The 22,300-nt window shown below is 48.3% G+C and overlaps 1 protein-coding gene across 12 annotated transcripts in view; it reads right to left on the bottom strand.

Moving 5' to 3' along the window:
• The window catches only part of HERC1 (HECT and RLD domain containing E3 ubiquitin protein ligase family member 1), a 1,155,039-nt gene that overhangs the window by 94,586 nt on the left and 1,038,153 nt on the right, over nucleotides 1-22,300 (bottom strand). The gene's annotated exons all lie outside the window — the stretch shown is intronic.

Here is a 22,300-nt window from a genome sequence, read left to right as displayed (position 1 = left end):
TTTTTGCAACTTTCCACGCCAGGAGCACAATGACCACCAGTGTAGACAACTAAGGCCCAGGAAAGGAATAAGCCCTGTCCATCTGGATTTCTCGTTCGTGGCCAAGGTAGAACGACAATGCTCTGTTAGGGTCAAGACGGTGGAGTTTCTCCTCCTCCTTGGAGGAATTGGGCAGAGCGTAAAAAGTAGGTAGGGTGATGGATGAGCTTACGTGAAATGGAGTTGCCCACTTTTGGAAGAAAGGAAGCTCTTGTGCGAAACACCAATTTATCAGGGTAGATGGTAAGATAAGGAGGCTTGGAAGATAAAGCCTGAAGCTCACTTATCCTCCGGGCAAATTTTATTGCCAGGATGAAGGCATTTCCAGAATTCTGCTCAAAAGAAGCACACATTAAAAAGTCAAGACAAGATTAAGGTCTCACTTAGGCATGACAAACAGAAAGGGAGGAAAAATATTTTAAAAGACCTTCAAAAATCTATGTATAACAGGGGAATGAAGAGGGATGAGTGATTAGCAACTGCAACTCTTGGTGGGCAAGAGAGAAAATGGTAAGAAGGACTTGAGAAATAGGGGCATAAAAGGGATCAGTTTGTTTTTCTGCACACTATGTGCAGGAAAGCAGACACTGGTGCCACTGTCACCGTGGTGACTGAGCAACTGGTGTCCTCAGAGCAATACCTGACTGCTGAGACATACACAGTCTTCAACGCTGATAACCAGGCTAAGGTGCATCCCATAACAATGGTATCCTTAGAATGGGAAGGGTTACTGGCCAAAGAAAGTGGTGGTATCTCCTGAATTTCTGTGCAATGTCGGTTAGGTAATGATCTGGAGTCCTCAGCATGGGCTGAGGTAGAAAGAAAAACCCATATAGCTATGATGGGTATCCCTGAATAAGTTTGTGTAAACACAAGAGCACAGAGCAAGGCCCACAGAGAAAAAAGTAGAGTTGGAGTCTAGATAATGGCCCACCTACCAAGAGAAAGGGCAAGAAGACTGGGGGACCAGCTTCAAAACAGATCACAGAACAGGTTCCCTCTTCTCAGGGAGAAGAAGACCTGACAGCCCCAGAGGGAACAGAGCCCCAGGAGCTTGGGCCTTACGTGGTAGAGCTCTTAGGATCAGGGGGCCCTCTAGGGAAGATCTGTGCCAGGGACAAAAAACTTGTCGCACTCTTGAAGGCTTGAGAAAGCAAGCTGCTGATCAGGAAAAAGGAGGTATCAGTGGCTCCCACAGGACCAAACATGATGCCACTAGGTAAATGGTAGTGTCTCAGCAGTTTAAAGAGTTTAACCTCACTTTGGTCCATGATAACCCCCAGCTGCTAGACATCTTGGCCGGGCAAAAACATGGAGTAGGTTGGCAAACCACTTCTACTGGCTAGGCATGACTCAGAAGGTGAAGGAGTTATGTAACTCCTATGCCACCTGTCAAGCCACTGGCAAGACAGGTGGTCACCCAAACACCCTCTTAATTCCACTTCCAGTGGTTAGGGTACCCTATTAAAGGGAAGGAATTGATATAGTCGGTCCCCATGAACCTCCAAAAGCATCAGGGAACAGATTTATACTGCTTGAAGTGCATCATTCAAACAGGTATCCTGAAGCAATTTCTCCAAGGACTACTACTGTGTCGGAGGCTGGCATAGTGTATGGTGTACACCTATAGGTGAGGCATCCTGTACTGAGTCCAGGCAACCTTTAGTGATAGTGTAGGTGGATCTAGATAACCAGAGCTCTCCTAAGGATAGCTGTGGAGATCAGATAAGAATTATCCAGGGTGTAAAGTGTTTGTAAATACCAGAGCAGTCAGTGACGTACACAAAGGAAAGAACCACATCAGAGTTAGAAAAATATGCTATATTTACTGTAACACACACACTCTAGAACCAACTTTGGTATAGCTCCCAATCGGAGATATGGACATACAAAAATATACTTAGCAAAATGTAAGTAAAGACATAAAATAACATGGGCCCCTATGAGGGGGCCAAACCATATACTAAAAAAATGGAATGCGAAAATCACTTCCAACCCACACTACCACGAAAGGACCCTTAGGACTGGGGAAGCATGAAAACCCCAAAGGTAAGTAGGTAGGATTCCCCAGTCACCTGTGTGCAGAGTTGCAAACCCGGGTCAGTGTCAATTGGATAACATGGGGTCGCAGTTGGAGTTTGAGTTTTAGGACCCTTCCCAGAGGACTCTGAGGAAACCCGCTGGGACAAGATAGGTTGGATAGAGCCCCCACACATGGATACCCAGAACAGTGGAGTACCTACACCAGGGAGCCCAGGTGCATAGGGGTGAAGTTGTGTCGGAACCCCCCATTGAAGTCAATGGGGACCTCGGTTGTCCAACTGCTGCCATGACCCGTGGACCAGGTCGTGGAACTCAGGTGTGGATTCCTGAAGAAGAATACTGACGGAAAGAGGTGACAGAGTCAAGACCACCCGGAGGTGCCCAAGCAGTGCATGAGGGCAATGCCCATCCTTCTTGGACTTGCTTTTCTGTTGGAAGGTGGACAAAGTGCAGTTGTGGAGTCCAGGTCATACAGGAAGACCCCAGGAGTCCTCCAAGAGCTGTCCCACGCAGGTCATTGAATTTCAGAGGAGTTTGTTGTCAGCGGGACCACCAACAAGCCTTAGCAAAGGCAGGGAAGGGTTTCATGGAGTCTGCAGGATTTGTGGGGACCAGCAAGGTCCAGGTAACCCAACCTTGGCAAGTAGGTCAGGGCCAATCCGCAGCACGGAGGAGAGCCAGTAGGAGTTGATGGATCCCCCAGCCGGACACTCTGGAAGCAGACACAGGGAGGCCTCAGCAGCAAGCAAAGAGGGATGCTCAGGTCGCAGGAGTTGCAGAGAGGATGTCGTTCTTGGAGCTGCGAGTGCTGGAGGCTGAGGTTTCTTGGAACTAGGAAGTCTCCAGACTGAAGAGCCAACAAGCCTTGGCAACAACAAGCAGATGCAGAGTACAGGGGTTCCAGACAAGCAGCTCCAGCGAGGGACCACAGACTTCACAGTTGCAAGGAAGATAGGTTAGACCTCTAAAGAGCCACAGAACCACCACCTGTGTTGTAGAGCCTTGGAGAGTCCAAGGAACAGCAGGATCCACAAGCTGGTTGTTGTTAAGGTGCCTGCGGATGCAGCAGAGTGACTCCTTCACTTCAAGGGAGATTCCTTCTTGCTTTCAAAGTGCAGGTGTAGTCACCGTGACTCTGGCAATGCACGGCCACAGGGTTGCAGAAGTCTTTGCAGATCTTGGAAACAAAATTGCAGAAGGAGGCCTCCTACTGATTACAGTCTTGCTCTTGGTTCCAACGAAGAACAACAGTGGTTCCAGTGTCCAGGTTGCAGAAGTGTCTTGCAGAGGAGACTTGGAGACAAACACTGCTCTTGCACAAGAATCTAGGGTCCCACCCTCAGGGGAGCTTTTAAGTAACCCGGGAAGGGGATTGGACATTTACTGCAGTGACTCACCTATCAGAGAGGGTCAGGGACGTCACCCAGCTGAACTAACCAGTCAAATGCTCCCATGGGACTCTGCTCATCTTATTCCTAAGATGGCAGAATCAAGTAGTCACCTGGCAGAACTCTGTGCACCTCCCTAGGGGAGGATCTGGACAGGGAGGTGGTCACTCCCCTGTCCTTTGTGTGGTTTCGTGCCAGTGTGGCAACCGAGGGGGCTCCTGCACCAAGGCAAATCGGTTCATGCAAAGAGGGCACCAAATGTGCCCTTCAAAGCAGTCTGGTGGTACTTAGAGGCAACCCCAACCCACTGACACCTATTTCTAAAGAAGAGGTGTTCAAACCTCTATCTTACAGAAAATCCTTTGTTCTGTCTCCCCCAACCGAGTTAGGCTCAGCAGAAGGAGGGCAGAACAGTGTCTACGGTCGGCAGCACCACAGGTTAGCATGCAGACCCTACAAAGCTGTACAGGCAGGCTTTGGGGGATTCCCCTAAGGAGCATGGGGGATCCCCTACGGAGCACATGGTATCATGCAACTACCACTGGAATCAGTGTAGTGGCATGATTCCAACATGTTTGATACCAAACATGCCTATGTTCGGTGAAGTCATTATGTAGTTGGACAACTCATGTTGACCAGTGTCTGTTGTAGTTGAACTCCTGCTCCTATGCGAGACTGCAGGTTTAGGAATGAAAGAACTTTTGTTTGTAGGCGACTAACATAAGTTGCAACTGTCGGCCCAACCCTCCCGGCTAACAAGCAGTACCTCACCAAAACTCAGAAAGCAAAGGTGATTTCTGGCAGCCTTACGCATGGACTCTAGATGGCGACATTTCAGGGGAGTTGTGGTGGAACGAAGTTACCCTTTTCTCTCGTTTGCAACAAGTCTCAGTCACACATAGGCAATGAAGGAGATGCAGGAGAGTTTTCAACATATTTATTGAAAAGACTGCAATCTACGATAAAATTCAAGAGCTGCAGTGATTAGGGTAACGCACAGTAAAAGAAGCATAATAGTGAAGATGAGTTGTGAATACAAAACCCCCCATCATCTTGCGATAAACATGAGATGTAAAATTCCTAGCAAAGAGAACCTAATGTCTAACCTAATGAGAGCTAGGTATGATAGACCTAATCTGCCAGTACCATGTCCATGAGAAGCACCCCCAACCTTCATAACTTTGGAATGAGGCTGAGTTCTGCAGCAAGTTGATGTGCAGTGTAGATGACATCTGGAAGGAATCCCTCTAATGACCTTGTCCTTGTGGGATGTATTTATACAGATCATGTAGGAAACCTGACGCAGGTATGCTCCCAAACAAGTGATAAGGCGGCAGACTTGTGGCGGCAATTATATAAACAATCCCCAATAAGTGATCATTATGTTCCTATCACACATAAGTGAGAAAGGGACATGACGATGATACCTACCTACATCACTGATCATGACGCTGATAATGACACCTTCTCAAAGTGGCACTGATAATGCGAATCAAAACATCTTGATAAACTATAAACAAAAGCAGCCATCTTAAAAGAAATAATAAAATAGATGGAATAAAACAGAGAAAACTAAGAAGGTAAAAGTCACTCGGAGACGGAGGCACAGGCCTGCAAGCCAAAAGGCTAAGCTAAACTACTGAGTCCCAATAAGAACTAAAATGGATTCACAACATGTCCACTACATACCTTAAGATGGATTCTCCGCACTTACAAAGCCCAGCAATTGAAGTCTTGGGTTTGTAGGGGTACCTCTACTCATGCAAGGGGTGCCCTCACACTTAGAACCATACACTCTGCCCTTGGGATGAAGGGCCTATCTTAGGGGTGACTTACAAGGTCAGAGTGCAGTGACCATGATATAAGGCAAACCTTATATCTGTAGTGAAAGGTGCATGCACCATTTCACACAGGCTACAATGGCAGACCTGTAGTCACAGTTTGCCTGGGCCCTCATGGGTGGCACAAAACATGCTGCAGCCCATGGGGATTCCGTAACTACCACGTACTAGGGACTTACGTAGGTGCACCTTTATGCCAATTGTGGGGTGTAAAGGTTACCATACAACTAAATCTAGGAGAGGGAACACTGACACTGGGGTCCTGGTTAGCAGGATCTCAGTGTACTACAGTCTAAAAATACTTACACCAGGCAAAAGTGGGGACACCTTTGCCAGAAAGATACTACTTTCCTACATACAAGCCCCTGTAGTAGTTAGAGCCCTCAATGGTGTATTCACAGGAGTGGGCTTTCCAAAGGAGGTGGTGTCAGACAGAGTTACCAACTTCATGCCTGGCTACCTAAAGCACATGTGGGCTGAATGTGGTGTGACCTATAAGTTCACTGCCCCAAATCATCCCCAGTGCAATGGTCTTGAAGGAGATTTAACAAGACATTGAAAGGCATGATTGGTGGGCTCCCAGAAAAACTCAGGACATGTCTTACTTCCATGTCTGCTTTTCACTTACGGGGAAGTGCCACAGAAGGAAGTAGGGTTCCTCCTCTGAAGTTTTGTTTGGGCATCCTGTGAGGGGACCACTTTGTCTTGGACTAAAGGAGGGATGGGGGAGACCTCTCAGAGAACCAAAGCAAGACATAGTGGACTATGTACTTGGCCTTCGCTCTAGAATGGCTAAGTACATAGAAAAGGCATCCAAAAACCATGAGGCCAGCCAATAGCTCCAGATGCTCTGGTATCACCAGAAGGCTGCACTAATGGAGTTCCAACCAAGGCAGAAGGTGTGGGTCTTGGAGCCTATGGCTCCTAGGGTCCTCAAGGACAGATAGAGTGGACCCTACCCCATCTTAGAAAGGAAGGGGGAAGTGACCTGCTTGGTGGACTTTGGCTCTTGCAGGAACCTAAAAAGGGTGATCCATGTAAACCGCCTGAAACCCTTTCGTGACAGAGCTGAAATGACCATGCTGATGGTCACTGATGAGGGACAGGAAGCTGAGAGTGAACCTCTCTCTGATCTCCTCTCCAACAACCCAAATGATGGCTCAGTTGAAGGAGTAGTCTTTTCAGACACCCTCACTGACCAACAGCAGACTGACTGGTTAGACTACATGGTGTACCCAGGATGTGGACACTGGAGCCAACTTGCCTGTCAAAAAAAAAATATACAGACAGTCTGATCATGTCAAAGAGACCATGAAAGCTGAGGTCAGCAAGATGTTGGAATTGGGAGTCACTGAGCACTCAAGAGATCCTGGACCAGCACAGTGGTTTTAGTCCCCAAGCCTCATTCCCAGGGTGGAAAGAAAGAAATAATGTTGTGTGTGGACTATAGGGGTCTCAATGCTGTGACTACAACAGATGCCCACCCAATTCCTAGGGCTGATAAACTTATTGGCAGGCTATGGGCAGCTAAATATCTCAGTACTTTTGATCTTGCATCAGGGTACTGGCAGATAGGTCTGGAGCAAAAAAAAAGTTGCCATTCTCCACTCCTGATGGGCATTATCAGTTCACTGTTATACCCTTTGGTCTGCCACCGTCCAACGGTTTATGAACAAAGGTCTTGCTAGGTTACAAGACTTTAGTGCAGCATATCTTGATAATATTGCTGTATTTAGCTTTACCTAGCAGGATCACCTGATCCACCTTGCTAAGGTCCTTGAGGCTCTGTGAAAGGCAGGGCTCACAATCATGGCGAGCAAATGCCTGATAGGGAAGAGCCAGGTTGTATGCGTGGGCCACCTTGCAGGTGGAGGACACGTTTAACCACTGCAAACCAAGATCCAGACAATTATGGACTGAGTTACTCCAACATCCCAGACTGAAGTCAGGGCATTCCTTGGCTTGACTGGATACTACTGGAGGTTTGTGAAAGTATATGACACCATCGTGGCCCCTCCCACAGAACTAACCTCTAAGAAAATGCCAAAGAAAATGACATGGGCAGTTAGCTGTCAAAAGCCCTTTGACACCCTGAAAGAAGCAATGTGCTCAGATTACACAAAGCAGTTCATTTTGCAGACAGATGCCTCTGAACATGGGATAGGAGCAGTCCTGCCCCAAATCACTGATGATGGCCTTGACCAACCTGTTGCTTTTATTAACAGAAGGTTACTCTCTGGTTTGGTCCCTGAAGAAGCTGAGACCATACTGAAAACCCCAAACTGTTAAAACCTACCCAGTGTTCACTGACTGGGCTAAACCAGTGAAGCTATCCTACACCAAGTTCTTGCCTCCTGCGGGGACATGGAGAGGGGGAGGGGGAGGGACAGGGCTTCAAAGGCCTAGCCGCCTTTGAAATGCAACCCAAGTCTCCCCTAATGGTGAAGATGACTAACCCCCCTAAGGTGGGTGAGCTGAAGCAGACACTACTTTTTAAATTACTCAACTTTGTTTGGAAGGGATTAGGCCACTAGGGTTAGGGTTATGCCCACTTCCCAGTGGAAGTGGTCATAAAACAGATGATGTAACCCTAAAGGTAACTGCCACTGCCTGTAACACCCCTAAATTTAGTATTTAGGTGGCACCCCTAAGCCCTAGAAATCAGATCCTGACTATCTATGAAGAAGAAGCACAAAGAAGAATCCTACCCCCTGAGGAAGAGGAAGAAGAAGCAGCTGACCTGGTACCAACTCTTCTGGGATGCCTGCTGACCTCAACTGATTGTGCACAAACATTTGCCCTGCAGCTAAAGTTTCAAGAAACCCAGGTAGCCTACCTTCCTTCTAAAGAGACTCAGACTCCCGTGAGCAGCAGACCTGCTCAGCAACAAAGTATCCAACAAGGACTCTTCAGCCTGGAGACCCGACAACTGAAATGACCTCAACTCACCAATGGTGCCAGCAGGGCTCCCCAGCTGTCCCGAGCCCAAGCCCAACCCAGTATCACCTCTCCTGGACTCTTCCAGGTCACTTGAAGCCCCTGCACGCAGGCCACCTCTCCCACAGCCTGGTGGTGACAGAAAACTCAACAGTTACAGCAACCACTGTACCTGTTGCCCCCGAGGCCAACAATGAAGGGCCACTGGTGCCAACGACGCCCCCCGGCACCCCTGAGCCCATGTCCACCTTGGTTGCCCACTTGCTGGACTCTCCAACGGCCAACAGCCTCAATATGCAGGACACATGACCGTGGGTGCACCTACCTTCCCGGACATCTAAAGTCTTCAACCTACCTGCTTGTCATCCCTGACTGGCTTCCGAGCGAGAGCCAACAGCCAGTCCTCATGAGGACCAAGCTGCCATAGGAAATCATTGGGCACCAACACCTTACTGCACCTCTGCACCTGACCGCCCCAGTACTAGGCCGGTGTGACCTGTTGGTGTGGTTCTGATCAGTGCCCAGTATGTACCTTAACTCCCTGGGATTGACTTTGTAAATTGTTGTTAACCCTGTGTTTGCTGAGCATTATTTTTCCTTCATAGGATGAGATTGAAAGAACTCTGAAAACTGCACTATTTTTGAAACTTCAATTTATTTATGCTTAAAAGTCTACTTACCCGATTACGACATTCTTGGGTTTGAAACATATATAAAAATAATTATTCAGTTAAATGGGTCTCTGATTTATTCATTGCGTGTGTGACTCATTTATTGCCAATGCAGAGCACAACCCTCTGTCAAGCTTAACTGCTCGCCCACACCACCACAAATACAGCATTAGTCCTATCTACTTTTGCCTCTACAATACCAATTAGGGATCTACTGGGTCTCTGCACAGTGTCCTTTATTTTAAATCAATATATAGAGAGCCAGCTTCCTACAATGGTTCTTCTTCGGATAAGCACTGGTGCAAAAAGTAAAGTACTGACACCAGTGCGCCGGGGTGTCGCCTAAATGGGAACTCCTACGTCATGTCCAGCGCAGATGACGCTGAATGCGGAGTTGACCAATCCCACATGACAGCGTGCAAGGGTACTGCATGAGAAAAATCTCTGGTTCCAGACTGATGCCTGGGGAAATTCTAAAGTAAGGAATCTGCAACAAGAAGTCTCTCTAAGATTTTCCAGGCAGTAGTGCTTGGTAAACATGTGCAGGGATGCCAACGTGGCCGCCTGGTAGACATCAAGGACAGGAACTCCATGTGCTAACACAGTGGTCGTTGCTTTGGTTCTGGTACAATGAGCACGCAAACCTTCCGAGGGTTGTTTCCTGGCCAGTGCATTGCAAATCTTTATACAGAGCACGACCTATCTGGAGATGGACTGCTTCTGCACTGACCAACCTTCCTTCGCACCCACATAACAAACAGAGTTGATCGTCCAACTGGAACTATTTTGTACGATCAAGGTAGAACGCCAAGGCTCTTTTTGGGTCCAGGCGGTAGAGTCTATCCTCTTCCTTAGAGGGATGTGGGGGGTACATAAAAAGTGAGCAAAATGATGGATCGGCCTTTAAGAAAGGGCGTTACCACTTTTGGCAGAACAGCGACTTATTGCAAAGCACCACTTTGATTGGATAGAAAGAAAAGTATAAAGGCGTGGATGACAAAGCTTGCAGCTCACTCACTCTGTGGGCAGATGTAATGGCCACAAGGAAGGCAGTCTTCAAAGTAAGAAGCCTGAGAGGACAATTGTAGAGAGGCTCGAAAGGAGCTCACATCACAAAAGTCGAAAGTAAATTAATATCCCATTGGGGCACAATGGATGGGGAGGGAGAAAACTTATGTGTAAGAACTTTAAAGAACCTATGAGGAATAGGGTAGTTAAACAAAGTTGATCAGGCAACCTCAAAAACAGCACAAATTGCAGACAAACAACCTTTGAGTGTGCCTATAGCAGGGCCAAAGAAAGTATAAACAACAACTGAGGGGGCAGAAAAGGGGTCAACAGACTTGTCTGTGCACCATGCCACAGAGTTTTTCCAATGACAAGCGTATACTGTTTTGGTAGAGGGACACCTGGCTGCCAAGATAATGTTACAGACATCAGGTGGAACATCAAAAGCTGTCAACTGTTGCAGCTCAATCTCTACACCAGAAGCCGGACAGTGGACTGGTTCAGGTGCAGAACCCTCCCCCTGCCGCAGCGACAGAAGATCCTACCGAAGGAGCAGTCTGATCCAAGGATCGATGGATATACTCAACAGCTTTGGATACTATCATTGCCCAGTGCAGAGCCACAAGGATTACTTAGGCCCGGTCATTCTTAACCTTCCAGGCTTGTCTAGAGGCGCAGAGCCTCCTGCTTGTTGCAATACCACATTGAAGTGGTGTTAACTGTCAACACCTGCACTGTCTTTTCCTTAACAGAGGGAAGAAATACCTTCAATGCTAGTCGGATTGCCTGGAGCTCCAACGGGTTGATGTTGAGTCTGGATTCCACTGGAGACCAGATGTGTCTGATCTCTACTTCTCCCAGATGGCCACCCTACCGCAGGAGTGACACATCTGTCACCACTGTCAGATCTATTTGGGAAGGGAGAGGAATCTGCCTCTGAGCTACCACTGCAGATCTTGCGCAGGGCCCTCCGAGATCTAGACCTTGTCGGAGAGATTCCCCTGATGCTGCGCCCACTTGAACTTTAGGACCCACTGCAGAGCCAACATATGCCATCTGCCAGGTGCCATCAGCCTCAGAGTCATTCTCATTGAAATAGATGATAGAGGGTCAAAAATCGATACCATAGCCTGACTATTCTGGACTCGCTGCTCAGGAGGAAAAGCCCAAAACTGCACTGTGTCCAGAACAGCTCAGATGAAAGGGAGTGTCTGAAAGGGAGTGAAATGTGACTTTGGCATGTTTATAGTGAGCCCCAGTGAATGGAGAAGGTCAGCCGTAGTCTGTTGCTGGGAGACAACAGCCTGGGGTGAGCCCACCTTCAACAGCCAGTCATCGACATAGGGGAAGACTAAAACCCCTTATTTGCGCAGATGTGCTGCGACCACTGCCATCACCTTGGTGAACCCTCGAGGTCAAAGGGGAGCACAGTGAACTGAAAGACCTCTTGGCCTACCATGAGCTGCAAGTAACGTCTGTGGGGACGCAGGACGGGAATATTAAAGTGTAGGAAGCTGCCTGGTGTGTAATGGGTACCTAAGGTAGTTACACCTTATATCAGGTATCCCCTCTTAGTGAAGTGTAGGCAGTGCCTAGAAGCCAGGCTCTCTAGAAGTAGCTGTGGATGAGCAGCCAAGGCTCATCTAGGAGACATGTAATGCTCATGCAAAACCATTGTAGTCACAAAGCACTTACACACATGAAAGAAAACACTCAGTTTTACAAAAATAAAGGTACTTTATCTTTTGGAACACAATACCACAAAATACTAGAAGGGCAACCCTCTAATAGGAGGCAAGTAATGCACTAAATATATACACTAGTAAACAGTAATAGGCATAGAAAATGTTAGAAAACAGTGCAAATACAGATAATGAATAGCGACCCTAGGGAGAGCCTAAACCATATAGTAAAAAAAATGGAATGTGAACAGAGGACCCCCCCCCCCACCTAGCTAAGTGGAATGTGTAGAAGGGAGCTGAAGTACTAGAAAACCACAGAGGTAAGTAACACAGTACCCCCTCCCCCCCCCAAGCGACCAGAAAAACAGGAGTAAATCACTGGAATTTCCCCAAACCACCCAAAAGGAGATAAAAGAAGAAAAGAAGACACCCAAACAAGACTGCAAGAAACCAGAGGTGGATTCCTGGAGAAGAAGACCTGTGGAGAGAGGGGGCCTGGTCCAAAAGTCGCAGTGGAGTCCAGGAGGAGTAGGAGCTACTACCCACCCAGCTGTACTTGCAGGTGTTGGTCGACGGTGAGGAAGAACAGGTCAGCACTGCAGCCCTGGAGCCGGAGAAGAGATCCTGATGGGTGCAGAAGATGTCCGACGGTGGGGTGAAGATTGCAGACGGGTGTTGTTGCAGGAATTCTACCAACAAGCTTTGGCAAAGGCAAATTTGCGGTTAGTGGAAAAGTGGAGTTGCCGGGGACCAGCAAGGCCCAGGAGGACTCAACCTAGAAGGGTGAGTTAGAGGGGACCCTCAGCGACACAGAGAGACCATAGGAATGAAGTCAGCACCCCACAGAAGACCCACAGGACAGAGACACAGGAGTCACAGAAGGAGCCCATGCAGCACTAGAGAAAGGGATCCCACGATGCAGGAGAACCACGCAGAGGGCTGTGCATCGCAGGAAGGAGTGCTGGGGACTGGAGCTACATGTCACCTGAAGATCCCTTTAAGGAGATGCAAACAAGCCTTGGCAGCTGCAAGAGCCGCAGTGCACGGGGGACTGTCCTGCGTAGGAAGGCAAGGGCTTACCTCCACCAAAGTTGGAAAGTTGTCTGAGAGGATAAAGAGAGCTGCTCTGGACCACCACCCGGGATGCAGGATCCAGCAGCTCAGGATGAGAGGAGATCCACGCAGCCGGTCGTCATTGCAGATTCCTTCCTTTTTCTACTGCAGACTAAAGACACACTGCCCTCAGTGAAGGCACAGCCAGTGGAAATGTTACAATTGCTGGCAGTGGCCCTGGAAACAATGTTGCAGAAGAGTTCTTCTTGGAAGCAGCTTGTTGAGTCCTGGAGGTTCCAGTTGCAGCTCAGGAGGCCAGAAGTCAAAGTGGAGGTTGCAGAGGAGTCCTGCTGGAATCTTGCAAGCCGAATCTGAGGACCCACCCAAGAGAGAGACCCTAAATAGCCCTGAAAGGTGTGTGTTGAAATCGGTCAGCTAGCCAGGTAAGCACTTATCAGGAGGGGGCTCCAACGTCACCTACTTGGCCTGGCCACTTAGATGCTCCCAGAGTTCCCCACCAACCTTGGAAAAAAGATGGCAGAAGCCAGGGACCTTCTGGAGGCGCTCTGAAATGGGGTTCTGAAGTAGAAGCCCCAGGCTGAAGCACCTCCGTCAGGAGATTGGACCTGACCTCTACAGTAGGAAGCTCAAGGCCAAGGACCTCAGCTGCCTACTGACCACCATACCATAAGTAGCTCCCTCCGCCGTAGCCACCGTTAGGCAGACCTGATGCTGGGCCACTGGGATCTGATATTCCACAGTATGACCCCATATGTAATTTGCCATTTGGGAAGAGTAGGGTGAACAAGGCCAGAAGTCCAGGCTGCCTCAGAGCCATGCTCACCACATAAGTCTCTCAGACTCACTGTGGCAGCGGGTAGGCCTTGCACACTTCTGTGTCCAGGATAGCCCCAATGAAGAGAATCCCCTGCATGGGTGTGAGAAATTGGCTTGTTGGTTGACTGGGGTGTAACCCCTGGTCAAGTAACAGCCACAATAACTTGGCAGGGTGAACCACAAAAACTAAATTAACCTGTGCTTAACCCTTAGAAGATAGGCACAAAAAGCAGTCAGGATAAACTTAAAGGCAATGTGTTAAGTATTTATGCAGTAAACAAACAGCAACACAGTGAAAACACAACACAATAAAAATCCCAAAACCAGTTTAGAAAAAGAGTTCTGAATTTGTAAAGTTTAAGGTTCAAAATAGCAAGTCCTCAGTTATAGAAAATTGCCACCTGGGCACCTTTAGCACCATAACCAAGGGCCCAGGAGAGGAGGGAGACCTCTTGGGGGTGCAAGATTCACTCAGGTTGAGTCCAGGTGCAGGTTTAAGATGGCGGGAGCCTGTTATTTCCCTGTGGCTCAAAACAGGAGATCAGCTGAACTAGCCCTTCAAATCACTCCTGGGGTCCTGGGTGTAGGTGGTTTGTAGGAAAGTACAATCTTTTTGACATGGTTAACCACACTGTTTGCCTATCAGTGTGCTTAGACTATTTTCCCTGGGATCTTACTAACCAGGACCCCAGTGATTATGCTCTCTCCCTCCAAATTTGGTTACCTTGGACCTTTGTGCACTCCACAATTGGCATACTTATGTCCCCTTATAAGTCCCTGGTATATGGTACCTAGGTAGCCAGGGCATTGGGACACTAGAGGCCCACCATGGGCTGCAGCATGTACTGTGCCACCCATAGGAGCCCATGCAAATTGTGTCTGCAGGCCTGTGTGAAAAGGTGCATAACCCTATCACCACAGGTCACTACACCAGGTCATTGTAAGCCACCCCTATGGTAGGCCCTCCTAGCCCAGAGGGCAGGGTGCAGGTCCCAGTGTGTGAGGGCACTCCTGCATAAACAGCCACATAATGGTAACTCTGAACCTGGGCATGTTTGTTATCAAACATGTCAGAATCATATCCTAACACTAATGCCAGTATTGGCTGTATGATTCCATGCACTCTGGGGGCTCCTTGGAGGACCCCCCAGTATTTGCTCCAACCAGTCTTCCAGGGTTTTCTAGGCAACCCCTGCTGCTGCAGCCCTTCAGCCAGGTTTCTGCCCTCCTGCTGCTTGACCAGCTCAGGCAGAACAAAAGATTTCCTGTGGGAGAGGGGAGGCAACCACTTCTTCCTTGGAAATAGTTGTTTCAAGGCTTGGGAGGGGTAGCCTCCCCAAGCCACTGGTTTGTTTCCAAGGGCACATTTGGTGCTCTCCTTGCATAAACTGGTTTGCACCAGCTCAGGGACCCTTGGTCCCTGCTCTGACGCAAAACTGGACAAAGGAAAGGGAAGTGAACACTCCCCTGTCCATCACCACCCCAGGGGTGGTGCCCAGAGCTCCACCAGGTGGCCACTCGATTTTGCCATCTTGAAACCAAGATGTGCAGAAGCCTCTGTGGGCATCTGAGTGGCCAGGTCAGGCAGGTGACGCAAGAGATCGCTCCTGATAGGTGGACACTGTATAAGGTGACCATACGCTCTTTTAGGGCTATTTAGGGACTCCCTTGCGGGTGGGTCCCCAGATTCAACATGCCAGACTCTACCAGGACTCCTCTGCATCGATTACGAATGCTCCTGGCCACTAGAACCACAACTGGAAACTTCAGAAAACGACAAGACTGCAACTCCCGAGGCAACCTCGCCTTGAAACATTGCTTCCCCGGCTTCTTCCAGCAACTACAACGTTTTCCTGGCTGTGCATCCTTTGAGGTCAGCAAGACTTCAGCTGCACTAGCAAGCAAGAAGGAATCTCCGTTGGAGTGAAGGAGTCACTCCCCTGCATCTGCAAGCTCAATGTTGGCTGCATGGATCTGCTCTCTTCTGGAACTGCGTGGATGCTGCGTCACAGGTGGTGGTCTGGAGTGGTCCCCTTGGTCCTCTCTTCCCGCTGTCCAACTTGGAAGACGGTGATCCCTTGCCTCTTCTTGCAGGATAGTACCCGTATGCACTCCGACTCTTGCAGCAGCCAAGACTTCTGCTCCAATGGATCTTCAGGATCCGAGTAGCTCCGGCCCTCAGCACTTCATCTTTGCAAGGACAGTCTCTTCTCTGCTGCTCCGGCGACATGGGACTCTTTTCCAGGTGTCCTGATTGGGCCTCACTGCCACTTACTGTGCCTGCTGCCAGTGGGTTGTCTGTGGGGGCTGCAACTGCTTCTGGTGGCTCTTCCGACTGCTGAGGGTCAGCCCGGACTCCACTCCAATGGTCGAGTCCCCTGGACCTTGCTGGTCCTCTTCAGCCTTGCAACTCTTCTTTTGCCTCCTCTTGCATTTGCCAAGGCTTGCTAGGGGATCTCCTAACCACTGACCATCTGTGACCCGACGACCGATGAGGGACACCATCTGCACCACTCCAAGGACTCTTCTGCAGCTTTCTGAACTCCAAAGCTGGTGGTCTTCTTCCCAAGTCGACCCGGATCTTCACCCTCAGAAGGGTGGGTAGTGGCTCCTGCTCTGACTGGACACTCCATCGTGGACTGGACTCTGTCCCCTTCTCTTGCAGGTCTGCTTTTTTCCAGAAACCACCTTTGGTTTCCTCTGGTCTGGTCCAGTTCTTGCACAATCCATTTTCTAAGTCCTTGGGAAAACCGGGTACTTATCGCTGCTCTCCTGGTCATTTGGAGTCACTAAGGTACTCACCCCTTGGGTACCGAGTTCTCCCAGTTCCCCTCTAACTACTCTATATCCTTGGATGGGAGGCTTCACTTCACATTCCACTATTTTAGCATATGGTATGGCCCTCCCCTAGGGCCCTCACTATTTTCTACAACTCTATGCTAATCTCTGATGCTGTTGTGTGTATATATAGCTATCAATCTATAATATATATATATATATATATATATATATATATAGAGAGAGAGAGAGAGAGAGAGAGAAAGAAAGAGAGAGTGTGTATACTTACCTCCGGTTGGGCGGACTGTCTATAAGTAATCTAGTGTAGTGTTACTGTAATAAAGTGCCTTTATTTTTGTAACACTCTGTGGTTCCTTTCACTTGTGATAAGTTACTGTATGACTATTGTGGTATTGCATAAGCTTTGAATGCAGACACTGCCTTCATTCACTAATAGGGGTTGCCTGGACCTGGTATAAGGTGCCAACACCATAGGCGTCCACCACACACCAGAGGCCAGCTTCCTACATGGTGATGCAGGGTTCTGCAGCAGGGACGGTCTCTGAAGGTCTCAAGCAGGCTCCAGGCAGCAAAGCAGTCCTGCCAGGTACAGCAGCAGTCTGGCAGAGTGCACAGCAGGCAGTCCTCAGAATCCTTCCACAGGTCCAGTAGTGAACTGAGGAGCAGGTCTGGGAGCGCTATATTTATACCCTGATGCCCTGCTCCTAGAAGTTGGGATAGGTTTCCAGAAGGGTTCTCTGAAGTTCCAGGAATTTCCTGCTTTACCCACCCCGGCTCCTAGCTGGCTGCACTGGCAATACAGGATCATTAAGCCTATTGTGTGACTGAGTGGGGTGAATTCACAAAATAGCAACTGTCAGTTACACCCAGTCATGTGACCCAAGGTAGATTACAGGCACAGAGGGCTAAGGGCAGGAAAATGCCAGTCTTTTAAAAGTGCCATGTAGGAAGGTGGCTCTGTATATACTATCTCAAAGTGAGAGAGAGTGTGCACAGAGTCCAAGGGTTCCCCTTAGAGGTTGATAGTGGCAAAATTAGATAATACTAATGCTCTATTTTGAGGTAGTGTGGTTGAGCAGTAGGCTTATCAGAGGGTAGTGTTAAGCACTTGTTCTACACACACAGGCAATAAATGAGGAACACACACTCGAACTCTTATCCCCAGGCCAATAGGTTTTATATAGAAAAAATATATTTTATTAATTTATTTTAGAACCACAAGATTCAAGATTTGAGGTAAGTGCATAAAATGCAAGGTACTTCACAAAGGTAAGTATAGAAATTTGATATAAAACAGTAATACACACAGTTTTGGTTAAAATGGCAATAAGCTATTTTAAAAGTGGACACTGCAAAAATCAACAGTTCCTGGGGGCAATAAGGTTGGTTAGTTTTCTCAGGTAAGTACAGCACTTACAAGTTCAGTCTCCTGGGCATAGGCAGCCCACCGTTGGGGGTTCAAGGCAACCCCAAAGCCACTGCACCAGCAACACAGGGCCGGTCAGGTGCAGAGGTCAAAGAAGGGACCAAAACACATAGGCGCCTATGAGGAACAGGGGTGCTCTGGTTTCAGTCTACTAGCAGGTAAGTACTCGGGGAGCAGACCAGGGGGGTTTTGTAGAGCACTGGGGGGGGAACACACACAGGCACACAAAACACACCCTCTGTGGCACAGGGGCAACCGAGTGCAGTGTGCAAAGTAGGCATCAGGTTTGCTATAGAAAGTAATGGAGGGACCCAGGGGTCACTCTGGCGATGCAGGGCACAGGGGGGCTTCTCGGGCCAGCCACGGACTGGGCTAGGATGAGGGCCGCCTGCTGGTCACTCCTGCATTGGTAGGTGGTTCCTCTCGGACCTGGGGGCTGCGGGTGCAGTGCTTGGTCCAGGCGTCGGGTTCGTTTGTTACCAGGCAGTCGAGGTCAGGGGGAGCCTCTGGATGCTCTACGTAGGCGTCGCTGTTTGGGTGCAGGGAGGTCAACTCAGGGTGTCCACGTCATTGGAGTCGCCTGGGAGTCCTCTCTGCGATGTTGGTTCTCCTGAACTCGAGCCGGTGGCGTTGGGTGCAGTGTGAGAAATGTCACGCTTCCAGCGGGAAGGGAGACTCTCTTTAAAAGTTGCTTTAAAGTTGCAAAGTTGTTGCAGTTTCTGAACAGTGCCGCTGTACTCCGGAGGTTCTTGGCCCTTTAGGTGCAGGGCAGTCCTCCTCAGAGGTCACTGGTCCCGTCAGATGCGTTGCTGTGCAGGTTCTTTGAGTCTGGAGACAGGCTGGTTTGGCTGGGGCCAAGTCAGTTGTTGTCTCCGTCGTCTCTGCGGGGCTTTCAGGTCAGCAGTCCTCCTTCTTTTTTCAGGTTGCAGGAATCTGATTTCCTGGGTTCTGGGTCGCCCCTAAATACTCAATTTACAGGGGTGTTTAGGTCTGGGGGCAGTAGCCAATGGCTACAGTCCTGGAGGGTGGCTACAACCTCTTTGTGCATCCTGCACTGAAGGACTGGGTAAAATACAGGGGGGCTTCTTCTAAGATGCCCTCTGTGTGCATTTTGTAATAAATCCAACACTGGCATCAGTGTGGGTTTATTACTCTGAGACGTTTGATACCAAACTTCCCAGTATTCAGGGTAGCCATTATGGAGCTGTGGAGTTTGTTTTGACAAACTCCCAGACCATATACTTAATATGGCCACACTGTACTTACAGTGTCTAAGAATAGACTTAAACACTTTAGGGGCATATTGCTCATGCAACTATGCCCCCACCTATGGTATAGTGCACCCTGCCTTAGGGCTGTAAGGCAGTATTTTGTGTGCATGGCATCCTGGGGGGATGCCATGCTGACTTTGCCTTTTTCGCCCCACCAACACACACAATCTGCAATGGCAGTGTGCATGTTTTAGGTAAGGGGTCCCTCAGAGTGGCACAACACATGCTGCAGCCCTAAGGGACCTTCCCTGGTCACAGGGCCATTGGTACCACTGGTACCTTTTACAAAGGACTTATCTGTGTTAGCAGGGTCCCAGCACACTTCTCAGTCAAGTTAGCAACAATCCTAGGCAAAAAGTGGGGGGTAACTGCAACAGGGAGCCATTTTCCTACATGCCATTTTCAAACTTGTGATGATAAATCCAATTTTACCATTAAAGAGGGTTTATCTTTACATATTCATAGGTACCAAACACAACATATCTACCATGGTTTAGGAATTACAACTTAATATTTTTAATAAGTAATCCCCAATGTTTCTCTATGGGATCGTAGACCTCTCACTAGTGAGAAAACAAATATGGGAGTTTTTCACTACTAGGACATGTAAAACTAAGGGCCTACCTTAGGGTTGACATATGTAATTAAAGGGGAGTTTAAGGCTTGGCAAGGGGTTTTAAATGCCAAGTCGACCTTGAGGTGGGACACTGCCTTTAGGTTGCAATGGCAGGTCTGGGTCAAGTTTTAAGGTGCCACTTAAGTGGATGGAACATTATGTGCTGCAGGCCCCCTGGTAGCATTTAATTTTCAGGCCCTGGGTATACGGCATACCACTCTACAAGGGACCTACATGTAAATTAAATATGCCAATCAAATCATGTTTAGGGGATTGAGCACATTCACTTTAGCACTGATTAGCAGTGGTAAAGTGCACAGAGTCTAATGCAAACAGAGCAAAACAAAAAAACACAATAGAGGCAACCAGGCAAAACCTTTGGGGGAAGACCACCCTAAGGCTGACAGGTATAACAATGGGAGTCAGGTGGGACTTTGGTTCATTGATGGTAAAGCCCAAAGATACCAGGAGCTCTTCATAGTCGTGAGCGACTGCCTAAGATGAGCCCACCTTGAGCAGTCATATACTTGACCTCCAAAAGTGGGCGGCGACCATCCCATCAGGTTTGTGACCAGAGGTGCCAAAGTAAGGACAAAGAGGAGCATGGCAAGTTGGCCTGAGGTCACTGTCCTTTTTTGGAACAAGGAAGCACGAACCCTCAATCTGGCATTCTTGGCTAGAAGGTTAGCTTTATGTCTCAAGACTGCATACTAGTTAGAAAGTTGCTCTGCTGTGAGGGGTGGACAGAAGATAAGACAAGGAGGAAAAGGCAGGGTGCAGCCCATTTGTATCATTTGTCAGACCTGAAGTAATGGTCCTCCAGCATGGGAAGTAAGGCTGCATCCTGCCTTACACTGGCTGGACATGTCCCAGTGAAGACAAACCAAAGCAGCTGGGAAACCACAGCATTAGGGGAAGAGGAGCTGGAACATTGCTGACCCTGCTCGGTCTGAATGGTCTCAGCTGCCACAGCATCCTCTGCTCCAAAAGGCCTGGGCCAACTGCTGTGGCCAGCACAGGTTGGGAGGGCCAGGGCGGTCTATAAGCCCCCTGGCATTGCACCTGAATTACACTGATTCAGACAAAACTGGCCTTGGTTTGAAAATTTCAGGTGGCAAATTTGCCTTATTTTCAGTGGTGGGCAATTGTAAGTCCAAGACATCAGCTACCTTTCACACCACTACGGCAAAAGAGGCACTCTTGGTAGCGCAGGTGGTGAGCCTAAATCAGTCTCAGGCATGTGTCTAGGCCACTGGCATTTTGGAAGTCTAAATATAAGCCAGCCACATTGTAATGCAGGATGAGTAAATTACCACCTCCTCGTCATCCTCAGTATCATGAAGACCACTGCATATGTTCTAAACCACATCATAATCAAGTCTGTGGGTAGTGCTGGGCTTGAGGGAGTGGACTCGAATTGGTGACTGGCTTTATAAAAACTGGTAGCACATTCCTGATTCCATAGATTTCGTGTTATAAAAAAGGCCTACAGCGGGTCATCAATTTGCATCTGATTACATTTTTAGGTCAGATTGGTGTGGACTGTGGTGTTGTTTGGAAATCTGAATCAGCGTTGGTAAGGGCCCTAAAAAACTGATTTCAAGGGGTCAGTTGGGAGTGGTTGGGGTCCTGTGTCTCGTAGGGCCAAAAGCATAGCTGGAAAAACAAGTTACTTACCTTCAGTAATGATCTTTCACGTGGATTCTCTATATAATCACAGATTGCTCACCTTGTGAATATTCCGCAGGTCTCTCGTATCTATAAACTTAAAATCATTACTCGTGCGGCCTCACCCATGTGCAGATCTTGAAATAAGGACCTTTTTAGATGGGAATTGGGGGGCAGGAGGGACTCTGCAGTTAGACAGACAAATCATTACTGAAGGTAAATAACTTGTTCTTCTGTTGAATGCTTCTCAGCTTGTGAATAGATTCCATAGCAGTACCTCAATATGTGGTGGGTCTGTGAAGTGACTCAAATCAAAAAGTCCTGCAAGATTGAACAGGCAAAATGCACCTCTTGATGGACCTGACTATAGAGGCAGTAGTGCTTCATGAACATATATACCCATGCCCAAGCAGCTGTTGGGCAAATGTTCAGAAAAGGCACTCTGCATGCTAGTGTAATGGTAGCAGCCCTAGCACTCGTGGAATAAGTCCATAAACCTTCTGGAGACTGATTTTTAGCCAGTGCATAGCATATATTTATGCAAAGGACAATCCATCAAGAGATAGCCCATTTTTGCACTACCTTGCATTCTTTGCCCCAGAGATCCCCACAAAGTCCACTGAATGCTATTTGGTGCAATCCATACAAAGGTTGAGTGCACTCTTAGGATGTTGTTCTTAAAGGGATGCGTTGGGGCAAAGAATGCCAGAAGGAAAACTCTGTCCAACATGAAATGGTGTGACCACTTTAGGCAGAAAAGAAACTTGGGTCCTCCACATCAAATTATCTGGGAAGAATGATTGCATAAGATGGATAGACAGAAAGATTTTGTTGCTTGCTCACATGTAGGTGATGTCAAAGTAACGAGAAAAAACGTTTTCAGCATTAGAAGTCTTAATGGACTTCTGTGCAGTGGCTCAAAAGATCTCATCACCACAGGTGATTTAAATAATTAAGGCTGACCCTGCAATTACAAAAATGTTGTAAACGCTGATAAATACTTTTTAACAGCGGCAAAGCA

Source organism: Pleurodeles waltl, chromosome 3_1 (genome assembly GCF_031143425.1).
Source record: "Pleurodeles waltl isolate 20211129_DDA chromosome 3_1, aPleWal1.hap1.20221129, whole genome shotgun sequence".
Classification (NCBI taxonomy): domain Eukaryota; kingdom Metazoa; phylum Chordata; class Amphibia; order Caudata; family Salamandridae; genus Pleurodeles; species Pleurodeles waltl.
Note: the sequence above shows the minus strand (reverse complement) of the source record. Positions and strands in the feature narration are given on the sequence as shown.